Source organism: Sapajus apella, unplaced genomic scaffold, assembly GCF_009761245.1.
Source record: "Sapajus apella isolate SASKATOON/1434 unplaced genomic scaffold, GSC_monkey_1.0 scaffold150, whole genome shotgun sequence".
NCBI classification, from domain to species: Eukaryota; Metazoa; Chordata; class Mammalia; order Primates; family Cebidae; genus Sapajus; species Sapajus apella.
In genome coordinates, this window is record NW_022437090.1 from 2,241,693 (window position 1) to 2,264,788 (window position 23,096).

Below are 23,096 nucleotides of genomic sequence, written 5' to 3' on the forward strand. Positions count from 1 at the left end.
ATTAGGTAGCTGATGCCTACATTTCTATCTAGGGAGTATAAATGTCCTGTGGGCCTTTGATCTTTGCCAGTGCATTTGGATTAGTGTTTAAATACAGTGTGGCAGCTGGGTTGTGGTATTGTTTGTTCTGGAAACTTACTCAGTTTGCACCCAGGGCCATCCAGTCACAGCTGATGAAATGGATTACAAAATTTCAGCACCTTTCTGTAAACTGGGGGTTGGTAAATGATAGCCCACAGGCCAAATGTGACCTGCTGCCTATTTTTTCAATTAGTTTTTAATTTTGAGATAATTTTAGATTTACATTCAGTTATTAGAAATAATACAAAGTGGATCTGTTGTACTCTTTACCTGGTTTCCTCAGTGGTAACATGTTTAAAAACTATATTACATCATTACAACCAGGATATTGACAATGACAGAGTCAATATACAGAACAGTTCTGCCACCAGAGATTCCTTGTGCTGGCTTTTTATAGCCACATTCACCTTCTTCCTTACCCCCTGCCCATCTGCAACCTCTGGCAGTCACTTCGGTTCTCCATTGCTGTTATTTTGTCATTTCAAGGATGTTACATAAATGATATTATACCGTGTGTAATGTCTTGGGATTGGCTTGTTTCAGTCAGCACAATTCCCTGAGATTCACTCCAGTTGGTTCATGTACCAGAACTTTGTTCTTTTTCATTACCAAGTATTATTCCATGGTGTGGATATACTACAGTTTATTTAACCATTCACACACTAAAGGATATCCAGATTGTTTCCAGTTTCTTGGCTGTTATGAATGAAGCTGCTATAAACTTTCATGTCCAGGTTTTTGCATGAACATAAGTTTTCCTTTATCTGGAGTAAGTGCCCTGCAGCGTAATTGCTGGGCACTTACATGTGATAATTGCATGTTTAGTTTTATAAAAAACTGCCAAACTGTTTTCTAGAGTTCTTTGCAGTTTTATATTCCCACCAGCAACCTATGAGGGATCTGATTTCTCTGCATCCTCTCTAACATTTGGTGGTAGTGTCACTTTGTTTTATTTTAGTAATTCCAATAGCTATGTGGTGATATCTCATCATGATTTTTATTTCCTTAGTGGATAATGATGTCGAAGATCTTTTAATGTGTTTGTCATTTGTATATCCTCTTTGGTTAAATGTCTTTGGTAGATGTTAAACATTCCTAATGGAATTTTTTTTTTCTATTAGTTGAGTCTTTTATATATTCTAATTACTATTTCTCTGTTAGATATGTGGTTTGTAAATATTTTCTTCTAGGCTGTAGCTTGCCTTTTAATTTTCTTAAAAAGATTTGTACAGAATAAAAGTTTTTAATTTTGATGAGTTCCAGATTCCTAATTTTTCCTTTCATGGATCATGTTTCCATGTCTAGTTTAAGAACTCTTTGCCTTGCCTTGATCCCAGAGATTTTCTCCTATGCTTCTTATTTTCTTAAAAGTTTTATAGTTTTACATTTTATGTTTAAGTCAGTGATCCATTTTGAGATAATTTTTGTTTGAGGTTGAGGCTGACATTTAGTTTGAGGTTCATTTGTGTCAAACAGAACACCGTGTACCAGCAATCAATCCCAAGGGAAGGCTGGCACCCCGTGGAGGATAGCAAAAACCATCATTATGCTGACCATCAGGAATATGATCCAGACACTTGTGCCGGCTCTATTTTGGTACCAGAGGCTCCGAGGAAAACATAGTCAGGCACTCGTTGGAAGAACAGTGACTCACACAGAGAAGAGACAGAGCAAGATCAGTTTTAGTAGTATGTGTGGGTCACCTGTGGCCAGGGGGCTCCCTCCTGGCTACCCATACAGGGTGGTCTGCCTACGAGCACACCTCTTGTACTGCAACTAAAGGACCCTGTTTCCAGGTAGGGAACAGATAGAGCAGTGAGGTTGGTCAGGTGCCATATGACACACATCCTTAAGGAGAACAAAAGCACACACATGAGTTTGCAGCAGGGAGAGAGATTCCCACACAAGGTATAAGCCTGCCAAGGTGATGAGGGCTCTTCGTCTGTTGGTGAGATTTTTCAAGGCTCAGGGTCCATTCTGAGGCCACTGAGTAGGGGCTGAAAGGCTGTGCACGTGAGAGTGCCTTTCCCATAATTTTTTTTTTTTTTTTGCCCGTGGATATTTAGTTACTATAGCGTAATTTGTTGAAATCTTCCCTCCATTGATTTGCTTCTGTACTTTTGTCAAAAATTAGTTTTTTTGTGCAGACCTGTTTCTGGGTCTTTACTCCCTCCCATTGATCTATGGGTCTCTTTCTGTGCCATTGCCATACTGTCTTGGTTGTGATAGTTATATAGCAGGCCTTAATATTAGGTGAAGTCATTCCTCCCACCTTATTCTTCCTTTTCAAGATTATTTTAGCGGTTCTAAGTGCTGTCCCTTTCCATATAAACGTCAGAGTAAACTTGTCTATGTCAACAGAAAAACTGTGCTAGGATTTTGATAGGAATTGGATTTAGGGAGAATTGATGTTCTTATTATGTTGAGTCTTGCAATCCACAAGCACAGCATGTCTTTCCATTTAAGTTTCCTTCAATTTCTTTCATAAGGAATTTGTAATTTTCAGTGTATAGATCTTGTGCATGTTTGCTATATTCATACGTATCTAAGCTTTTCATTTTCTTTGGAGTGATTGTAAATGGTATTGTAACTTTTTGTTTTGTTTTGTTTTGTCTTTTGAGACAGAGTCTCGCTCTGTTGCCCAGGCTGGAGTGCAGTGGCACAATCTTGGCTCATTGCAACGTCCGCCTCCTGGGTTCAAGTGATTCTCCTACCTCAGCCTCCCAAGCAGTTGGGACCACAGGCGTCTGCCACCACGCCAGGCTAATTTTTGTATTTTTAGCAGAGACAGGGTTTCACCATATTAACCAGGCTAGTCTCCAACTCCTGACCTTGTGATCCATCCACCTTGGCCTCCCTAAGTGCTGGAATTACAGGTGTGAGCCACCGCGTCGGGCTGGCATTGTATCTTTAATTTTGATTTCCACCTGTTCATTCATAGTATATGGAAATGTAATTGATTTTGGGATGTTGATCTTATGTCTTCAAAGCTACTACTTAGCTTTGAAGTAGTCTTTCAACCTTGCTGAACTCACTTATTAGAAGTTTTCTCATAGACTTTTAAAGATTTTCTACGTAGATAAGCGTGTCATCTGGAAGTAGAGTTTTGATCTGTGTGCGTTTTATCTCTTTTTCTTCCCTTATTTCAGTAGCTAGAACTTACAGTATTATGTTAAATAAGAGGGGTGATCTGTAGACATTTTCCTGGTCTTTAAAAAAAGCGTTAAGAGTGGTCATGCTTACTTTTTATTTATGTCAGGGGAGAAGCATTCAGTCTTTCACTAAAGTATCGCATATGATGTTAGCTGTAAACTTTTTGCAGATGGTGTTTATTGAGTTATTGTAGTTCCCCTCTATTCCTAACTCCCTCAGTGTTTTATCAAGAAAGGGTTTTCTACCACCTGTTTTTGTAAATAAAGTTTTATTGGAACACAGGCATACTTACTGGTTTATGTATTGTCTGTGCTTTCTCAGTGTAACACCAGAATCTAGCAGTTGTGACCAGACCCTCAAAACCTAAAATATTTATTAATTATCTGAAATTTTACAGGTTTCCTGAATCTTATTATAGTTTCACCAACTTTTTCTTTTGAATTGTCCTTTTTTTTTTCTTTTTTCTTGTCCAAGTTCTTCCTATCTCTTGATAACCTACTGTGGTTGCAAACTCTTAATTTACTCCACACATGCATTTCTAATTGGCTAAGACCTAGAGCTTGAGCCATTGGCTGAAGCCAGCCTCAGAAGAAAGCAGGAAGGATGGATAGATGTAGATCTAGCTGTCTTCCAAAGGTCCTTCCTAGTCTACTGTGTCTGTATTTCTATCCACAGTAGTATTTTGGGTAGTTCTGACATGTTGCTCTGATAACCCCTTTTAATTCTGTAGCTTGACAGTCAGTTACCTTGAACAAATTACTTTGATGGCAGTTACTTCTTGGCCTCAACCTTTTTTCCTGCCTTGATTCCCTGACTCTTCCTATAGTTTGTATTGCTGTGTTTCCTTATGATGGAAAGATACATGACTTCAGTGATCTATAAGGGATCCAGGGGAGTGTTGCTTTCTATGTGTGACAGTTCTTCACTTTTTAGTTATGTATTTCTATTTTGTTTTTTCTAAGGGAGTTTAAAAGTGTTTAGCTTTGAAAAGTTTCTTACTTCGGCTGAAAAGAGTGGGATAGATAAAGTATGACATGAGTCCTTAAGTTAGTAAATAAGTGAATGTTTGTTGATCACTGGAACGTAAACCATTGTGATTTTTGATTATTAATTGATAGAGATACTATGTCCTGCATCTCTACATGCACATTTGATTATTCTAGCTTGCTTGATCTCTTCTCTCCAGAGCATGCCTTTATTGATAATACACCTTTTCTTTTTTCTTTTTTTTTTGAGACAGAGTCTTGCTCTGCTCGTGAGGCTGGAGTGCAGTAGTGCAATGTCTCCTCACTACAACCTCTTCCTCCTGAGTTCAAGCAATTCTCATGCCTCAGCCTCCTGAGTAGCTGGGGTTACAGGCGCACACCAGCATGCCTGGCTAATTTTTGTATTTTTTTGTAGAATGAGGTTTCACCATGTAGGCCAGGCTGGTCTTGAACTCCTGACCTCAAGTGATCTGCCTGCCTCGGCCTCCAGTGCTGGGATTACAGGCATGAGCCACCACACCCCCCCCACTCCCACTTCATTTTTCTCTTTGCCAAGCTTCCTTTTACCCATTACTGCCAACCTATTCAACCCTCCTTGCTTAGGAATTGCTAGCATTTATTTTCTTTACTACCCGTTTGGTATGCAGTCATATTATTTGAAGACTTCATATATTGTCTTTTTATTGTTTAAGTTTATAATCATGATTAACTTTAATGTATTTCTGTTTTCTGCAAGTTTAATGAGGGCTTATTTACTTAATGTGGATCCTTCCCACACCTAGGCACGTCTGTTACATGATAACCATTAGTTACATGAACTAAAGAATGATTGAGCTTATACTCTGTAGTATTGTATTTGGAAGTTGTCTGTTCAGTAAAACTCTTTTAGTATAGTTCAGGCCAATAGATATTAATATTAATGAATCTCAATAAATGGAAGCTATGTTTTAACCTTACCTTCTAGCACAAACCATTCATCTTTAGAAATTTGGTTATGACTGTGTGGGTATGTCCAATGGCTGACTTTCCAAGCAGTTATTAGAGGAGATCTGAGTTTTTACCTTCTGCATTACAATTCATGTTTAATATTTATGGAAGAGAAGTCTTTCTGCAAATATGTAAAAATATTGGTGAGTGAAGGAAATGGCTCCCAGTATGACAGAAGAAAATATCCTAAAGAGATCACAGTTATTTGCAGTTTCCCCAAGGTTGTGTTTGCATTAAAAAGACGTTGTTTTATGTTCTAGCATCAAGAGATGATTTTATGATATAACAAGTTCCATGAAGAACTCTGGTAAGGTGGTTCTCAGTCCCGACATAAGTGCTACAGAGATCGCAGAGTAATATTAGTCTCTGGGTTTACTGGGTTTGCCGCATTCTGTTAGCATCATTCACATTTTTCTCCCAAGGGTACCACTTTCCTCTCTTTTCCTAATACCAAGATATGGAAACTCATTTATGCCATGGAGTGTGATGCTGGGAAATGAATGCTTGCTTATTACCTCTCTCCACAGGACCTTCCGTGACCATACGTCGCTGTCTGCCACCTCAGTATAAATAGGCACATTCAGAAATGTGTTCTCTAGTGAAGGACACGTTGGTTTGGTGGAAAGCACAGGGACTTCACATTTGGACTGCGAATCGGAGCCACGTGTCATGTGCTTGCTGGCTGCGTGACCTTGGACAAATTTGCTTCAGTTTTCTGATTTGTAAAACACAGACGGTGGCTATTTATGGGAATAGATGAGATAATAGGGAAAGAGTCTAGGAAGGTACCTGGCTCCTGCAAGATGCACAGAATGTTTGTTTTGCAGTGTGATGCGTCCAGTAAGGACACTTAGGAGACAGCGTACTGTCACGCTGTGGCCCTGTTTTGTAAGAGTGGCTACGCGACATCACCATACTCCCTGCAAGAGCTGCAGTGTGTGGCAGGCAGGTAAGCTGCAGGCACACACAGCCTTGAACTCCACCTGAGCCTCAGCCTTCCTTTCAGGAGGATTGGCCGCTGGGTCCACCTGTGAAGCAGGGACGTGGTTGATTATTACTTAAACCATAGTCCTGTAACCTCTTGGGAAAAGATTATAGCCTCTTGGGAAAAGATTCTCTCAAAATGACTCTTGCTGGCCAACATGGGTGTTCATTTACACAATTTCCATTCTCACCACTTCCTGCAGGCAGTGTTGTTCCTGATTGCCCATCTAGTTTATTACAAGGGAATTGCTTTGTCAGGCAATGAGCTCCCTGTCAGCAGAAGAAAGAGTTCAAGCAGAGGCTGGAAGGTTCCCTTAAACACACACAGTGGTGGCTGCAGTGGCTGGCTCTGGAGTGCCTCCCAGCTCTGGGTTCCACTTTCCTAGTCTCCTGCCTTTCCGTAAATGTCTCTACCTAGCTCCGACAGAGTGGGGAGCATCAGGAGAAGGGAGGGTAGGGATGGGTGTTATGGGATCTCAACATTGAAGAGCAGAGGGCAGGGACGGGGAACAGCACACACTGGGGCCAGTCTGGGGGAGGGAGAGCATTATGAAAAACAGCTATGTCTGCTGGGCTTAGGTGATGGGTTGATAGGTGCAGCATACCACCATGGTACATGTTTACCTTTGTAGCAAACCTGCACATCCTGCACATGTACCCTGGAGCAGAGGACAAGTAGCCTCCAAGTTCATATGGAAAAAGTAGTTAGAAAAGCAAAAAAAGAGCTTAGGTAACCAAGAGAAGTGAGAACATCTATGAGAAATGGATGATTGGCCACAGCCATTGCATTTGGCAACAAAAGCTTTTGCCAACAGTGATGGGCGAAGAGAGGGAGGGCGGGAGCCAGGCACCATGGCCAGGCGGGAAAGCGTGGGGACCTGCAGATCCCGGCTTCTCTTTCAACGGCTTGGCTGGAAATAGGGCAACAGTCAGGTTTAAAAGGGGTAGGGCTTTTTAAAGATGGGAGAGACTAAAAAATGTGTGTTAGATTCTAAAGGGGGAAGATATGGGGAGATGTGGAAAAAAATAAATCTAAATTTTGCACTGTTGTTCGTAATTTTATACATGGATTCTTTTTTTGACTTCCTGTGTCCATTTTGTTTTTTATAGAGACTGGGTCTCACTGTGTTGTCTAGGCTGATCTCCAACTCCTAAGCTCAAGTGATCCTCCCTCCTCAGTCTCCCTGAGTGTTGGGACTACAGCTGTGAGCCACCAGGACTGGACCCTTTTTGTGTTTTGATTCATGGTGGTTTTTCTGATCTTTTTCCTCCCTCCCTCCCTCACTCCTCCCTCCCTCCCTCTCTTGCTCACTTGCTTTCTGAGGCTTCTGACAACTCACCTGTTAATAAATTTCTTACAGTCCTGTTCTTCTGGAAGCCCTCAGTGCCACATGGAATCTGGACCCGGCAATTTCTTATTGTCCTTTAAGGAAGATATTCTTGGTGTCCATTGGTCCCGTTTACTCATCCCCAGTCATATGTTAGCCCTCTGTAATTCTTTGCGTTGTTGCTACAGTAGTTATATGTATCAAGATGTATCTCATAGCACCTTATTCACCCTAATATTAGTGAAAATATTTACTAATATTTTCACTTTTGTGCTTAATTCCTTGAAGGTTTTGGGATTTAAGCCTAACCAATTTCTTTGAAGAGCAGTAGCATAGGAAATTAAACACACAAAATAAATGTTTGATTTAGAACTGCTATAAAGCAAAATTGGGAAAATTTAGTCACTGTTTTCCAGTAAGTACACAGTAACAGGTGTTTTGGACAGGGAGAGGTGAGTACTGTGAAGATGTCTCTACAGTTTTTAAACTTCCTTTTCTCTTCTTTCTCTCCTTCTTCTTCCTCCATCCTTACCCTCCTCCTCCTTCCCTCCCCAGCCAGTTTGCTATGGAGTGTAATACCCATGTTAGAGACCAGGCTAGAAGCTGAAATGTGAGAGGTGTGTATGGACGGTTGGCGTGGGTATATGTTCACATTCATACCTGGTGCCCGCTGCGATGAAGGTGGGGCCTGTAGGCTCACTAGGGATCCTCAGCCCAGCCCCCTTCACATGGCTCCTGTGGCGTTGGACTGGCCACTGGGACTCTGCGCCTAGGCACCAGTGACCCCTGGGGTGGGTCATCAGACCCTGTCTGGACAGCACCTCGTTCCTGGAGCGTGTGTGCCTGTTCTCCAGAGATGAGAGCTGTAAACTGTGAAGCTCTAGGGCTGGCAGCCACCGTGGTGCTGCACCCTGGAGAAGGTCTGCTTTTAGCAGGAGAGGCTGAGGCCCATGAGAGGAGGCAGAAATGCCAGGTGGTCCCACCGCCTCCAAGTTCCTGAGCTCTAACCACGCTCCTGCCCTTCCCATGGCTTCACTCTCCAGCGTTTCCTTGGATTCTTTGACCGAAAACAACCACTCCATCTGCCTGTTTCTCTCTTTGTCTCTTTCCTTAAGCCAGTCCAAGTTGAATTTTTTCACTTGCAACTGAACTAATATAGATGGCTTCCTTATCCTTAACTAGGTTTGTCTTGAATGGAAAATAAATGAGGGTCACATTTATAGCCAGTGGTTCCTTGATAGCTTTTCACATGAGCCACATTTAGAGGCCATGCTAGGGCCGCAGGCGTGCTGGACGTTCCCGTTGTTCCAGTGTTCACTGCAGTGTCCTGAGACCCTGCCACCGGCGGGATACGACCTGTGCAGTTCTGGAGACTGCTTTCCCATCCCTCAGAGTGTAGCCTTCCCCGCAGGCTCATAGGTTTCAAGAACCGGGTGAGAGCACCTGGCTCAGCGTATGATGTGGTGCTTTTTTTTTCTTTTTAGACAGGGTCTCAGTGGCCTAGGCTGGAGTGCAGTGGCACAGTCTTGGCTCACTGCTCCTGAACCTCCTGGGCTTACGTGTTCCTCCCACCTCAGCCTCCCAAATAGCTGGGACTAGCAGGCACGTGCCAACATGCCTGGCTAAGTTTTTATTTTTTGTAGAGATAAGGTCTTGCTGTGTTGCCCAGGCTCATCTCGAACTCTTGGGCTCAAGCAGTCCACCTGCTTAGGCCTCCCAAAGTGCTGGGCTTACAGGTATGAGCCACCATACCCAACCATGTTTGTTCTAGAGAAATAAAGCTCTGTAATTACAAGGACATCATAGATGACTGCCTTCCTCACTAGAAGCCATGATGTGAGCTCCTGGTAGAAATGAACAGTTTCCCTGTTAAACCTGACTGTTCTTAAGTGTCTCATCATGAATGTGTGGATGTCTTTCCTTCCCTGCAGTGTCCCTCCCTACATGAGTTAAGGAGAACCCTTTCTGGTCCTTCATGTTTGGTGCCTGGATGCTAAGCATTACAGGGCTCTTGGCTACCCAGACATACCCATAACCCACAAAGTGTTTCCCCCTCAGCGGGGTTTGTTCTGTCATCAAAGCCAAGGTGAGATGCCACTGTGGCCCCATGGAAGGATCACTGAGGGTGGGCTCAGGAATTCTGGGTTTTGGCTTGGTATTAATTTGCTGCGCAGCTTTGAGCAATTTACTTAACTTCTCTGGTCACAAATTCACTTCCTTAGGGAAAGTGCTTGAAAGCGAGGTTCAGGACGGTTCTTTTTTCCTCCTGACCTGCCATGATTTTAAGTGCTTTCTTGTGTTAGGCTTTGCACTTGCTCTCTTGCTGTCAGAATTAATCTCCTTTCCTCAGAAGCTGATGAGTTGAAACTCTAAGCCATGCATATTTCTTGCATGGTCTCACTTGATTTCCCCCCCCTTTATCTCTGTTCTTTTTCCCCTTGAGGCAAAGGCAGAGAAAGAAGATGGAGGCCTAGCAGCCTGGTTGCTAATACAGTTACGACTTTCACTTTCTCAGTCTAGTTACTCTGGCAACTGTGAATCCATATCCCTGCCTTGGAACTGACTTTATCCCCCCTTATTATTATTTCATTTCAATGAGATGGCTTCTTGCAGACTTTTTTTTAAAATCTTTCTTTTCTTCTGAAATTTGTTAGAGTCCAACCCTGTTTTCTCTATCTGAATATTGGAAAGTGTAGTTGAAACTCGAGCAGTGTGGAAGCAGAACCACACGGTGGTTTTCTTGAGGAGCTGAGGTTCTTTCCACAGGGACTGCACTTGGGCCTTGTTCTTTGTGACTGTCAGTTCTGTACCAGCCTGCAGCTGTCGCTTTTTATTTTCTCCTGTTTTTTTATAGAAGGTCTCACTCTGTGGCCCAGGCTGGAGTGCAGTAGTGCAATTCCAGCTTCACGCACTTTTGAACTCCGGGATCAAGCAGTCCTCTCACCTCAGCCTCCCGAGTAGCTGGGACTGCAGGCTTGCATCACCATGCCTGGCTATTTTTTTTTTTTTTTTTTTAATTTCTAGTAGAGATGAGGTCTTGCTGTGTTGCCTGGGCTAGTCTTAAGCTCCTGGGCTCAAGCAGTCCTTCTGCCTCAGCCTCCTAAAGTGCTGAGATTACAGGTGTGAGCCACCATGCCTGGCCTTGCAGCTGCATCTTAAGTGTGAAATTTGTTTACAGCTTTTCCTTCTAAAGACTAGTCTCCCCTAATTACCACTTGCGGGGTCTTCCATAATGCAAAAGGCTGTTGAGCAAGGCGTAGTCCAGATAAACTGTTGGTCTTGACAGGGAATTCGCAAAAGGGGACCAGTGAGGCTGAGGTTGGATGCTGGGGAGATGCCCGGCCAGGCTGTCAACATGGATTGAAATAGAGGTGGGGCAGGGCGGGGCCAGAGGCTGAGACAGCACAGACAGGTGCAGGCCTGTCTGGGCCACACACAAGGTCCAGTTGGAGGGCTGTGCACAGCAGCAGTAGGAAGGGGTTGATAAGGAGGTGTCATAAAAGAACTAGGCAGACAGGGAGTGGACGATTCCATGTGGAGGGGCCTGCTCTGAGGCTGCTGGTGCCCCTTTGGTGGTCTCAACCTGGCATCCTATAGCTGATTTCTACAACCCACTTGCCATTTGGGGCCTCCTGCTCCTTGTCTTAGCCCCTAGTTCCTTCTCATGGGAGCGTGAAGCTATTCTTCACGTTTCTCTAAATTCTGAAGTGTGTGTGTGGCTAGGGGCGTTTGAGTTCTCCCAATCACTTCTGCCTCAACATTTGGGGATCCCCAGATACTATCTCTTTTTCACAACGAATTGACTCCTTTTCTTACTTTTCCTTTTTTTCGAGACAGAGTTTTACTCTGTTGCCCAGGCTGGAGTGCAGTGGTGTGATCTTGGCACACTGCAACCTCTACGTCCTGGGTTCAAGCAATTCTCCTGCCTCAGCCTCCCAAGTAGCTGGGATTATAGGCGTCTGCCACCATGCCGGGCTAATTTTTGTATTTTTAGTAGAGATGGGGTTTTGCCTTATTGGCCAGGCTGGTCTTGAACATCTGCCAACATATAGGAATCTGAGGGGGTACCTGAACTTGAACCAGGGACCTCTTGATCTGCACTCAAATGTTCTACCACTGAGCTATACCCCCTCTGCAGACTCCTTTCTCCTTTTCTATCAAACCCTCACCCGTAGCTTTGGTGGCTCATGCCTGTATCCCAGCACTTTGTGAAGGTCAAGGCAAGAGGATTGCTTGAAGCACAGAGTTCGAGACCAGCCTGGATAACAAAGTGAGACCCCCCAATTGCACAAAAAATATAAAAAAATTTCTTGGGTGTGGTGGTGTGCACGTGTAGTCCCAGCTACTTAGGAGGCTAAGGCAGGAAGATTGCTTGAGCTCAGGAGGTCAAGACTGAGTGAGTTGTGATGGTGCCACTGCACCAGCCTGGGTGATAGTGCGAAACCCTGCTGCTAAAATACAACCCCACAAACCCAACACAAAACAAAACAAAACCCTACAAAAACTGACCCATAACACAGGCGAGAATGTCCTAGACTTTCCTGAAGACTAGGGGAGGAGTAATGGGGGATGCACGCATCATGGAAAGGGGCCCTCTAACCCTTGTTACTCCTGCTGCCAAGACAGCTCATTCACAGCTTCTTCCTGCTTGAGGGCAAAGCTGCCCACCTTCCTTCCCAGCCCTCCTTCCTTTCGCCCTTCTAAGAAAATGGACGTCATCTTTTCTCCTGCAAAACAGATGGAACACTTCTATTTGGCGTGGGTTCTTGCTAACATCCGTGCACTAAAGGTCTCGTCTTTTACTGCCAAATCCTATCAAGTTATTTTCTCAAGCAAAGATGGGACTTTATAAACACTGACCTTGGATTACATTGGTAATCTTGGAGTGAACTGCATGTCGAACAGAATAGGCGAGAGGAGGTGGTGACAGGGCTGGAGGGGTCCCTCTTCCTGGTCTCCATTCCAGTGTGCCATGACCTCCTTCGCCCATCATATGGCTGCGTTTTATTCCACCCGCTCCTGCTGTGAAGGTGAGACTGTGTTCACTCCATCACCTTATTTCTGGAGCACCGACCAAAGTGCCATGAACGGAGTAGGAATTCAATCAATATTTACTGAGTGACTAGATGTGCTCAGCACGGTGCTAATGGATGATCAGAATAGTTAACAATCTCAGCTCTGAAGGAATTTATAGTCTAGTCAGGAAGCCAAAAATAACACAGATGAGAATAATTAAGCCTCCAATCTGATGGCACTGGCTGGGGTGCATTTATCAAGAATTGGGAAGCAGGTAACCATACTTATATTTTTCGTTGCATACATAGCATTTAAATAAAATTGTGACTCCCTTCCAACTTATCACTCATTCAGATACCTTTTTTCTAGGTTAAAAATGAAAGTGTAACACCATATGTCCAGAGATTTTTAAAGGGCCCAAAAGATAATGAATTTGATCTAATATCAGCAAATGACGATCTAGTTTTAACAAGTTACTTTGAATTTAGTCAAATCTAAAACTCACTTTAGATTTGTTTTCTGGCTAATATTCTAATTGAGAGACGTTTCCATGGAGGTATTAGGATAAAATACTGTTTTTAGATATGTGACACATTTCCCTGTATTTTAGAAATCTCTTGGGTATCTTAAGAGAAATTTAATCCATCTGATTTTGATCCAAATATAATTTACTCACAATGATGGAGAAATATTTGATATCTAGAGAAATCTATTGATGCACTTAAAGCTTTCCTCTGGGGATATAAGAAATCACATTTTTTTCAAGGGTGAATCAGAAACCTACTATGTCTATTTTTTTTTTTTTTTTGCTTATTTAACAAAGCCTGAGTTAAGTATCAAATTAGGCAGTTCCAGATTAGTTATTTTTGTTTTTACGTTTTTGAGTCTTTCTTTTAAACTATGCAAAGGAAATTTTCTTCAAAGAGGTTTTTTTTTTTTTTCTTATTCTGACAGTTTTATCTGCTATCCTGGTTTTTTTCCCCAAATAATGATTTTTGAAGATTTAAGGTAATAATACAATTTTGATGTCTGTGGATTAATGGTGTCTGTATTCACGATGTTTCAGACATGTCAGAAACTTTGAAATAGCATTTAAATGTATTGCTTAATTTTAATTTTAAAATACTTTCTCTGAGAATTAGATCGCACTCCTATGTGAGTACTTCGAATTTCAAAGAGGGGATTTAGGCCAAGGTACAGCTAAATTTTGTGCTCTTGAAAGACCTGAAATCCATTTACAAATAAAATTGAGGTCTTTGTATCAGTATTACATTTCGGAAGTGAAATGTGCGAGGACCTGGGCAGTGTCAGATCGTAAGAGGCTGTTGGGTGCCACTGGGAGTCCAGTCAGGGCTGGTATTTCAGTGACCCTGCTACTCTCGATGCTGGTTACAGATTACCCTCCGACTTCTCCCTGCGGCTTGTCTGGACTTCCAAGTTCTGACTTCTGGCCTCCTAAGGATGGTGGTGGTCCTAGCTCTTCTTGGGTTTAGTCTCAACCCTGAAATTTTATTACTGAATGACCCTGGACAAATTGCATGACCTTGGTGAAGCTAGTTTAAGTCTCTGTGCCTTAATTTCCTAGGCTGAAAAATGGGACTGGTGATTACCCTGATGAGGTAGGTATTGTTATTATGAAGATTAAATGACGTAAAAGGAGAACTGTTCAGAACAGTATCTGGCTGTAGTAAGTGCTAAATAAAATTAGTAATAGTTATTGTCCCTATCCTTCTAGAATTTGCTGTTTTAGAATTTTAGAATGTTTTTAAACTTTCTTCAATACTCGTTAACCTCTCTTTTTTAATAGAAATAGGTCTCAAGCTTAGAGACAGCTATAGGCTTTGCAAATTCAGTAACATCCTTAAAAAAATTTTTTTTTTTATTTTTGCAAATGATGCCAGTTTTCCCTTTATGTTTAATATAGAATTTCCTTTAAAAATTAATCTAGGTAAAAAGTGAGTTTAAAACATATCAAGTAAATTATAAATAACTTGTACTATAGTTTTAAATATGGCAAAAATCATGAGCACAGTGTTCAAATACCTGAAGTTTGAGGAAAGTCTGCGAGGGGTGGGCGCTTCAGGCCTCTGGCAGCTCTTAGCCGGCCTGGGACTCTTTCTGCCCTCCTGTGGGCCTCTGTTTTAGCCAGACAGCCGGCTGATCAATGCCACACCCTGAGCATGCCTGCCTTTGGGTTTTTTCTTAAGAATGCCCACCTTGTTCCACTTTTCTGATTTCCACTCATTTTCATGGCTCCATTTGAGATGAGCATCATCTGTAAGGCCTCCCCAGTGCCTGGCTTTATGCCTCTCTTCTTCCTCCAGACTTCCTTGTGTTCAAGAAAGTACGTGTTCTATGTTTTTGGCAATCATTTCTTGTCACATGATATCTAATAATTTCCATAGATCTGTCCTGCTTCTGTAACTGTAAGAAGATGAGCCGAAGCTCCTTTAGGTGTGGACAGTGTCTTAATCATCTCAATAGTCCCTTGAAGGCCTGCTACAGTACCTTGGATGCCTTATATATTAATAAATATTTTCTAACTGTTGTGGGTTCATATTGAGGTATCATTCATATGCCACAAAATTCACCTCTTCTAAAGTAGTGAAGTTTGCTTTTTAACACGTTTGTACAGTTGTGAAACCATTAACACTGTCCAGTTGTCATCACCCCAAAAGTTCTCTCCTGCCTCTTTGCCCTCAGCCTGCTCTCCTGCCTCCAGCTAACAGTTGATATGCTTTCTGTCTCTATAGTTCTGTTTTCAAAAAGAAATGTCATAGAAAAGGAATCATCCAACATGTAGTCTCTTCTGTCCAGACTTTGCCACCTAGCATAATGTTTCTGTGGTTCTTCCATGTTGTTGCGCTTATTAGTTATTGTTTCTTCTTATTGCTTATTGGCAATACATAGACCATGCTGGTGGGTGTTTGGATTGTTTCCAGTGTTGAGGTATTATGAATTTTTTTTTTTGTGGATGTACAGGTCTTTTTGTGGACACATGTTTTCGTTTCTCATGGATAGATGAGAAATGACTGGTTCCTATGATCAGTGTAACTTTTTAAGAAACTGCCAAACTGTTTACCATTTTGTATTCCCACCAGCAATGTATGAGGATTCGTTTCTGCACATCCTTGCCAACACTTGGTATTGTCTATCTTTATCCTAATAGCCTTTCTAATGGGTGATGAGGCACGAATTTAGGATGACTCTTGGCTTTTCAAGTTGATCAGTTACATGTTTGGTGCTACCATTTAATGGAAGCTTGAGAAAGGAATGAAGTTTTTTGAGAAAAATCAAGAGTTCTGGTTTGGCCAAGATGAGTTTGAGGTGCCAGTTAGGCATTCAAGAAGTACTGTTAAATAGGAAGTTGGATGTATGAGAGCACCTATGTTAATTCCAGCTTTGCGAATTCATTAAATAATGGAACCTGGGATAGTTGCTTTAATTTTTTTGTACCCTTGATATAAATCTGAGGGTCTGGACAAGTCACATAATTTCGGATGTCAGTTTCCTCATCCATAAAGTAATACCTGTTTTTCTTCAAAACTGAGGTGAGGAGTGAATAAGTTAAAGAGTATAAAAGTGCTTATTATTGTGGTGGTGGTTATTATTAATACATGATTTCACCTTTCATTTATTTCATTTTTATGTCCATTGTGGCTTCTAACGTTGTATTTTGCACATAGCAGGTACTCAGTAAATACTGACTTAATAAATCAGTGAATGCAAGTCCTGAGTATGTACTGGTGGAGAACAAAGGAGGGGAGGGACAGGAGAGGAGAGGTGGGCCAGGGAGAGGAGAGAGAGAGAGAATGGATATAATTTGGATTGGTCTTAAGAAGGAGGGCCCTCAGAATTCCACACTGGAGCTTTGTGGAAAGGACGTTTATCTTTTATGGCACCAGGGAGGCAACATGGAATACATGATTTTGGGAGATGTTTCAATAATCAGACTTGTCACGTGTGAAGCATTGTTGTGTTTGCAAAGCGTCTTACCTTCCTAGTGGACTTTAAGCGTCTTGAGGGTTGGAGCCTTCCTGATGTGCCTCTGTATTTCCCAGAGCCTTGCCTTACTAATTTCAGCATACTATTAACACAACGAATACCTATAAAATGAGTATACTTTTAAAACTTCTTTAAGTGAAATGACATGTAGTTGGTTGGTTCGTTGGTGGATGACTCATGAACAGGTTGTTTCCTTCCTGTGTTCCTGGGAAAGCATGTCCGTGCTTCTACCACAGCTCATGCATGGCCTGTATGTATGTATGTATGTATGTATTTTTCAGATGTTTGAGATGGAGTCTTGCCCTGTTCCCCAGGCTGGAGTGCAGAGGCATAATCTTGGCTCACTGCACCTTCCTCCTCCGGGTTCAAGGAATTCACCTGCCTCAGCCTTCCAAGTAGTTGGGCACATCACCATGCCCGGCTAATTTTTTGGATCTTTAATAGAGATGAGGTTTTGCCATATTGGCCAGGCTGGTCTTGAACTCCTGACCTTGTGATCCGCCTGCCTCAGCTTCCCAAAGTGCTGAGATTACAGCTGTGAACCACCGTGCCCGGCCACATGGCCTGTATTTATAATTATTTGTTTGCATGTCTCTCCATCTGTCCTGATGGCAGGGGCTCCATATCCCTTGGCTTATGCCTGGCAAGTAGTGATTGTTCAGAGAATGCTTGAGAGAATTGTTCAAGTGAATGGATGTGTCTAACGCTTAATGAATAGCTGGGAAAAGGGACCAGATCTGTGCTCTTTGGAGTTTCAGATTGTAGCTCTAACGATCTAAATTTCCAGAGGGAAAGAAAGTAGGGAAGTGGTCCATAACTCAGTTGTCTTCCATTTTCCGTCCTGTGAGCTAGGTAGATCTGTTCCTGATACGGCTGGGGGAGTGGCTACCCATCCTGGTCTTCAATCTTAGATGACAACATTAGCTCACATTGTAAATATTCTGAGACGGCCACATCCTTGAGATTTCTTGTTAGGTTATTTCATTAGGGAGTATTTTCTGAGATTGGCTTAAAGCAAAGGATTTAAATTTTTTTTTAAGAGAGAGATTTTTTTTCCCCCATTTATTTATTTTATTGCATTTTAGGTTTTGGGGTACACATGTGAAGAACATGCAAGATTGTTGCATAGGCATACACGTGGCAGTGTGATTTTCTGCCTTCCTCCCCATCACCTACATCTGGCATCCAAGAGAGAGATTTTTAATTTATTGGTTCTGCAAATGCAGTAGACTTTTTGACAGACAAAATTTCAGCTAAACCTCATACATTTAAATCACAGAAATGGAAGTATTAGGTGGGTGCAAAAGTAATTGCGGTTTTTGCCATTTTTTTTTTTTTTTTTTGAGATGGAGTCTCACTGTGTCACCCAGGCTGAAGTGCAGTGGTGCAGTCTTGGCTTACGGCAACCTCCGCCTCCTGGGTTCAAGTGATTTTCCTGCCTCAGCCTGCTGAATAGCTGGGATTACAGGCACGCATCACCACCACTATGCCTGGCTAATTTTGGTATTTTTAATAGAGACAGGGTTTTACCGTGTTGTTTAGGCTGGTCTCAAACTCCTGACCTCATGATCCACATGCCATGGCCTCCCAAAATGCTGGGATTACAGGCATGAGCCCCTGCACCCAGCCTGCCATTACTTTTAATGGCAAATACTTCAGTTAATGCAGGGGTGATCTAGAACCTCATCTGTTTATCATTTCTTTGTCTTTTGTGAAAGCCCTGAAGCATCAGGGGACTTTGGGGCTCCCTGGAAGGAAGTTTGAGAAACCCCAGGTGTAGAGGAAGTCTGTTCATTTTGATTTCTGGTTTCTCCTGCTACTCTTAAGAGACTTCTGTTAAGTCTGTAGAAAGACTTCCCTGTGCTACCGTTTGTAACCACCAACTGTGGGTACCCTAGTTCACTGTTGGTGGGAATGTAGTTTGGTATAGCCATTATGGAAAATAGGATGAAAGTTCCTAAAGAATTTAAAACTTGGACTACGATATGACCCAGTAATTCCTTTTCTGGGAATATACTGAAAGGAGATGAAATCATTCCCTTGTAAAGATGTTCAATAGCCAAGATGTGGAAAGAACTTAAATGTCTATCAAGGGAGCAATTGGCCAGGCATGGTGGCTCACATCTGTAATCCCAGCACTCTGGGAGGCTGAAGCGGGCAGATCAGTTGCAGTCAGGAGTTCGAGACCAGCCCGGTCAACATGGTGAAAACCCATCTCTACTAAACATACAAAAATTAGCTGGGTGTGGTGGCTGCATGCCTGTTTTCCCAGCTACTCTGGAGGCTGAGGCATGAGAATCGTTTGAACCTGGAAGGCTGAGCCAATTGTACCAGTGTGTTCCAGCTTGGATAACAGAGTGAGACTTCAAATAAAAAAAAAACCCATCAAGGGAGGAATAAGGACCATGTGGTATATGTATACAATGTAATTAAATTAGCCTTAAGAAAGAGGACCTTACCATTTGCCACAGCATGGACAGACCTGAGGGATGTTATGCTAAGTGAAATAAGCCAGACACAGAAAAAGAAATAGAATCTCACTTATGTGAAATATTTTTGAAAAGATCTCAAATATTAATGCACAGAGAAAGAATAAAGCAGTGGTTTCCATGAGCTGTGGGTGGGTAGAGGAATTGAGGAGATGTAGATCAAAGGATTAAAAAAGTAGCAGATATGTAGGGCAAATGAGAGATCTAATGTTCAACATGAGGACTAAAGTTAATAAAAGTGTATTTGGGATTTTTGTTAAATAAGTAAATTTTAGCTGCCTTTGTTACACACATACACACACAGTAACCCTGTGAGATGGTGGATATGTTAATCTACCTCAATGTAGTAACCATTTTACCATCTATATGTATGCCATAACGTCATGTTGTAAAACTGAAATATAAACAGTAATTAAAAAAAAAACAACTAAGAATCAACTCCTTTTATATTTCCCTTTCTGTGTTCATTTGGACCTCCTCTTTGAGCCTGAATCTAAAGAAGATCTTGAGGCCACCAATAAATCAGGTAAACAGTACAAACTGTAGGGAAAATGCCCCATATTTGTGAATTTGCCTTTGCACATTCCCATGATCGGTATCTGATATGGGTATAGATAGAGAGCAGCTTCCTGTCCAAACACATGGCTAGGAGGGGAAACCACAGTGGGTAGAGGAGAGGTGGGTATTTGTCTTAATCCATTTTGTGCTACTATAAAGGAATACTTGGGGCTGGTTCATATATACAGGAAAGAAGTCTATTTTCGTTCACAGTTCTGCAGGCTGTATAAGAAATATGGCAGTAGCATCTGCTGGCCTTTGGGCTGCATAAAAGAGAAGTGAGCACCTGCGAAGAAGGACCAAACCCAAGGGGCATCCTGGCTTTATTACAACCCACTCTCCAGGAACTAATCTATTCCCCTAGATTAGTTTCATGAGAGTGAGAACTCACTTGATCCCTTGAGAATGGCACCAAGCCACTCATGCGGCATATGCTCCCATGACCCAAACACCTCCCACTAGGCCCCACCTCCCAACACCATCACACTGGGTATCAAATTTCAACATAAGACTTGATGGGGACAAGGAAACCACATCCAAACCACAGTGGCATGAAAGGGATGAGTCAGATCTTGGGTTAGTACTGAAAAGGGCTCTGTGCGCCTGCTGCGATTCGTAGTGCACCAGGAGAGCAAAGTGAGTCCTGGGAAGCAGAGACTTAACATGCAGAGGGGGCTAGTTGTTAAAATTTTGAATTCTCTAGGGCCTGGCAGAGAGAGTTGGAAGACAAAAATGACTGGGCGCCACCAGGAGGGCCTAGCAGTCCAGAAGAGCAGAAGCTCTGTGAGCGCCAAACCAAGAGAGCTGGCAGAATGGAGCGGTGTTTGGATGGAACCAGGAATGCTGGAGTTGACTAGGACAGAGCCTGGAAGTCAAAACAGAGTCAGGCACTAGAATTGGCTGGGCAGAGTCCTGAAGGAGATTCAGGTGGATAAGGGTTTAGCTAATGCATAGTATGGCTTCTGTGTAAGACACTATAAAGGGTTTTTGTGAGTTTACCTTGGGTTGTAACAACCATAAATAGTGGAGAGATGCACTGCAACTTAAAAAAAAACTGATATAATTCACATACCATGAAACTTGTCATTATGTACAATCTAGTGGTTTTTCGCACATTCACTTTATCATGCAGACGTCACCATTAAACCATGAAAATGTTTGGTTTATTCCAAAAAGAAACCCCATACTCATTGGCAGTCACTTCCTGTTCTTCCCTCTGCCCAGGTCCTGGCAACCAATAAGCTATGTTCTGTGTCTATGGATTAGCTTCTTCTGAATCTTTTATATATATAGAATCATACAATATGCGGACTTTTGTGTCTGGCTTTTTCATTTAGCATAATGTTTTTCAAAGACCCATCCATGCTGTAGTGCGTGTCAGTGGTTCATTCCTTTGCATTGCTGAGTAATATTCCAGTGTATGGCCAGACAACATTGTATCTGTTCATCAGTTGGTGAACATGGGGATTGTTTTCATTTTGGGTTATTATGAACAATGCACCTATGGTCATTTGTGTGTGCATTTTTTATCAATGCCTGTCTGTGTTTGTAGAGATGATGTGAGTTCTGTATGTTGTTCTTTTAATATGATATTTTATGTCAATTGAGTTTTATATATTGAACTGGATTTGTATTACTGGGGTAAATCCCACGTGTTCATGGCTTATCCTTTTTGTATGTTACTGCGTTCAGTTTGCTAGTATTTTGTTCAGAATTTTTGTAGCTATATTCATAAGGCATATTGGTCTGAAGTGTTTTAAATTTTTACTTAAGTTCATTATTTTTAAAAACTGAAAAAATATGGTGTGCAATATGATATTTTGAAATATGTATACATTGTAGAATAGCTAAATCAAGCTAATTATATGCATTGTCTCACATATTATTTTTTGTAATGTCACATATTGCAGAATTTTATTTTTAAAGGCCAAAATAGTATTCCATTTACCATATATATTTTCTTTTTTCAGTTATCTATTGATGGACACTTAGGCTGATTTCATGTCTTGGTGATTATGAATAATGTTGCAGTGAACATGGGAGTACAGATATGTCTTCAGTATACTGGTTTCATTTTCTTTGGGTGTATACTTAGAAGTGAGATTGCTGTATCATATGGTAGTTGCATTTTTTTTTTTCTGAGATGCAGTTTTGCTCTTGTTACCCAGACTGGAGTGCAATGGCATGATCTCCACTCACTGCATCCTCTGCCTCCTGGGTTCAAGCGATTCTGCTGCCTCAGCCTCCCAAGTAGCTGGGGCTAAAGGCACACACCACCATGCCTGGCTAATTTTTTGTATTTTTAGTAGAGACAGGGTTTTGCCATGTTGGTTAGGCTGGTCTCGAACTCCTGACCTCAGACAATCGCCCACCTTGGCCTCCCAAAGTGCTGGGATTAAAGGCCTGAGTCACTGTGCCTGGCTGGTAGTTGTATTTTTAATTTTCGAGGAACCTCCATACTGTTTTCCATAATGGCTACATTAATTCATATTCCTGTCAGTGGTATAGAATGGTTCCCTTTTCTCCAGATTCTTGCCAACACTTGTTTTTGCTGATCTTTTTCGTAATAGCCATTCTAACAGGTGTGAGGTAAAGCATCTGTAGTATTCTTGCAGTGTCTTTGCTGATTTTCTTTATTTGTTTTCCTTTTCTCTAATTGATTTATTTCTACTCTAGTCTATTGTTTCTTCATTAGTTATTTAGGTGTGTTATTTAATTTCCAAATATTTGTGATGTTTTCCTTTTTTTTTGTCTGTATTGAATTCTTCTATTCCATTATGGTTGGAAAACACACTTTGACTTAATCATTTAAATTTATTGAGGTTTGTTTTATAGCCTAACATACTGTCTGCTGGGGAATGTTGCATGTGTCCTTGAGAAGAATGTACATTCTGCTGTTGTTGGATAGACTGTTCAGTAGATGTCTGTTGGGACTAGTTGACCTATAGTGTTGTTGGTCAAGTCTTCTATTTCCTTGCTGATCTTTTGTCTAGTTATTCTAGCAGTTGTGGAATAAAAGATATTAAAGTCTCCAACTATTATTGTTGAGTTACCTGTTTCTTCCTTCAATTATTTTAATCTTTGCCTTGTGTATTTTGGGGCTCTATTCTTATATATGTTTATATTGGTTGTCTCTTCTTGATGAATTAACCCTGTTACCATTATAAAATGCCCTTCTTTATCTCTAGTAACAAGTGTTGTCTTAAAGTCTGTTTTGCCTGTTAGTATAACCATTCCAGCTCTCCTTTGGTTTCTGTCTGCATGGTATATATGTTTTCCATCATTTTACTTTCAACTTGTGTTTTTGGGTTTAAAGTGTGTCTTTTGTAGACAGCACATGGTTGAATTATGTTTTTAAATGTTAATCCATTCTGCCAATTGATGTCTTTTAATTGGAGTGTTTAATTCATTTAAGTTTAATGTAATTACTGATGAGGTAGGATTTATTTATGCTATTTGGCTATATTCTATATATCTTTGTTTTATGCTTTTGTCACTTAAATCAGATA

The 23,096-nt window shown here is 41.6% G+C and overlaps 1 protein-coding gene across 3 annotated transcripts in view; it reads left to right on the forward strand.

Moving 5' to 3' along the window:
* Nucleotides 1–23,096, forward strand: part of MSRA (methionine sulfoxide reductase A) — a 370,749-nt gene that overhangs the window by 15,180 nt on the left and 332,473 nt on the right. The gene's annotated exons all lie outside the window — the stretch shown is intronic.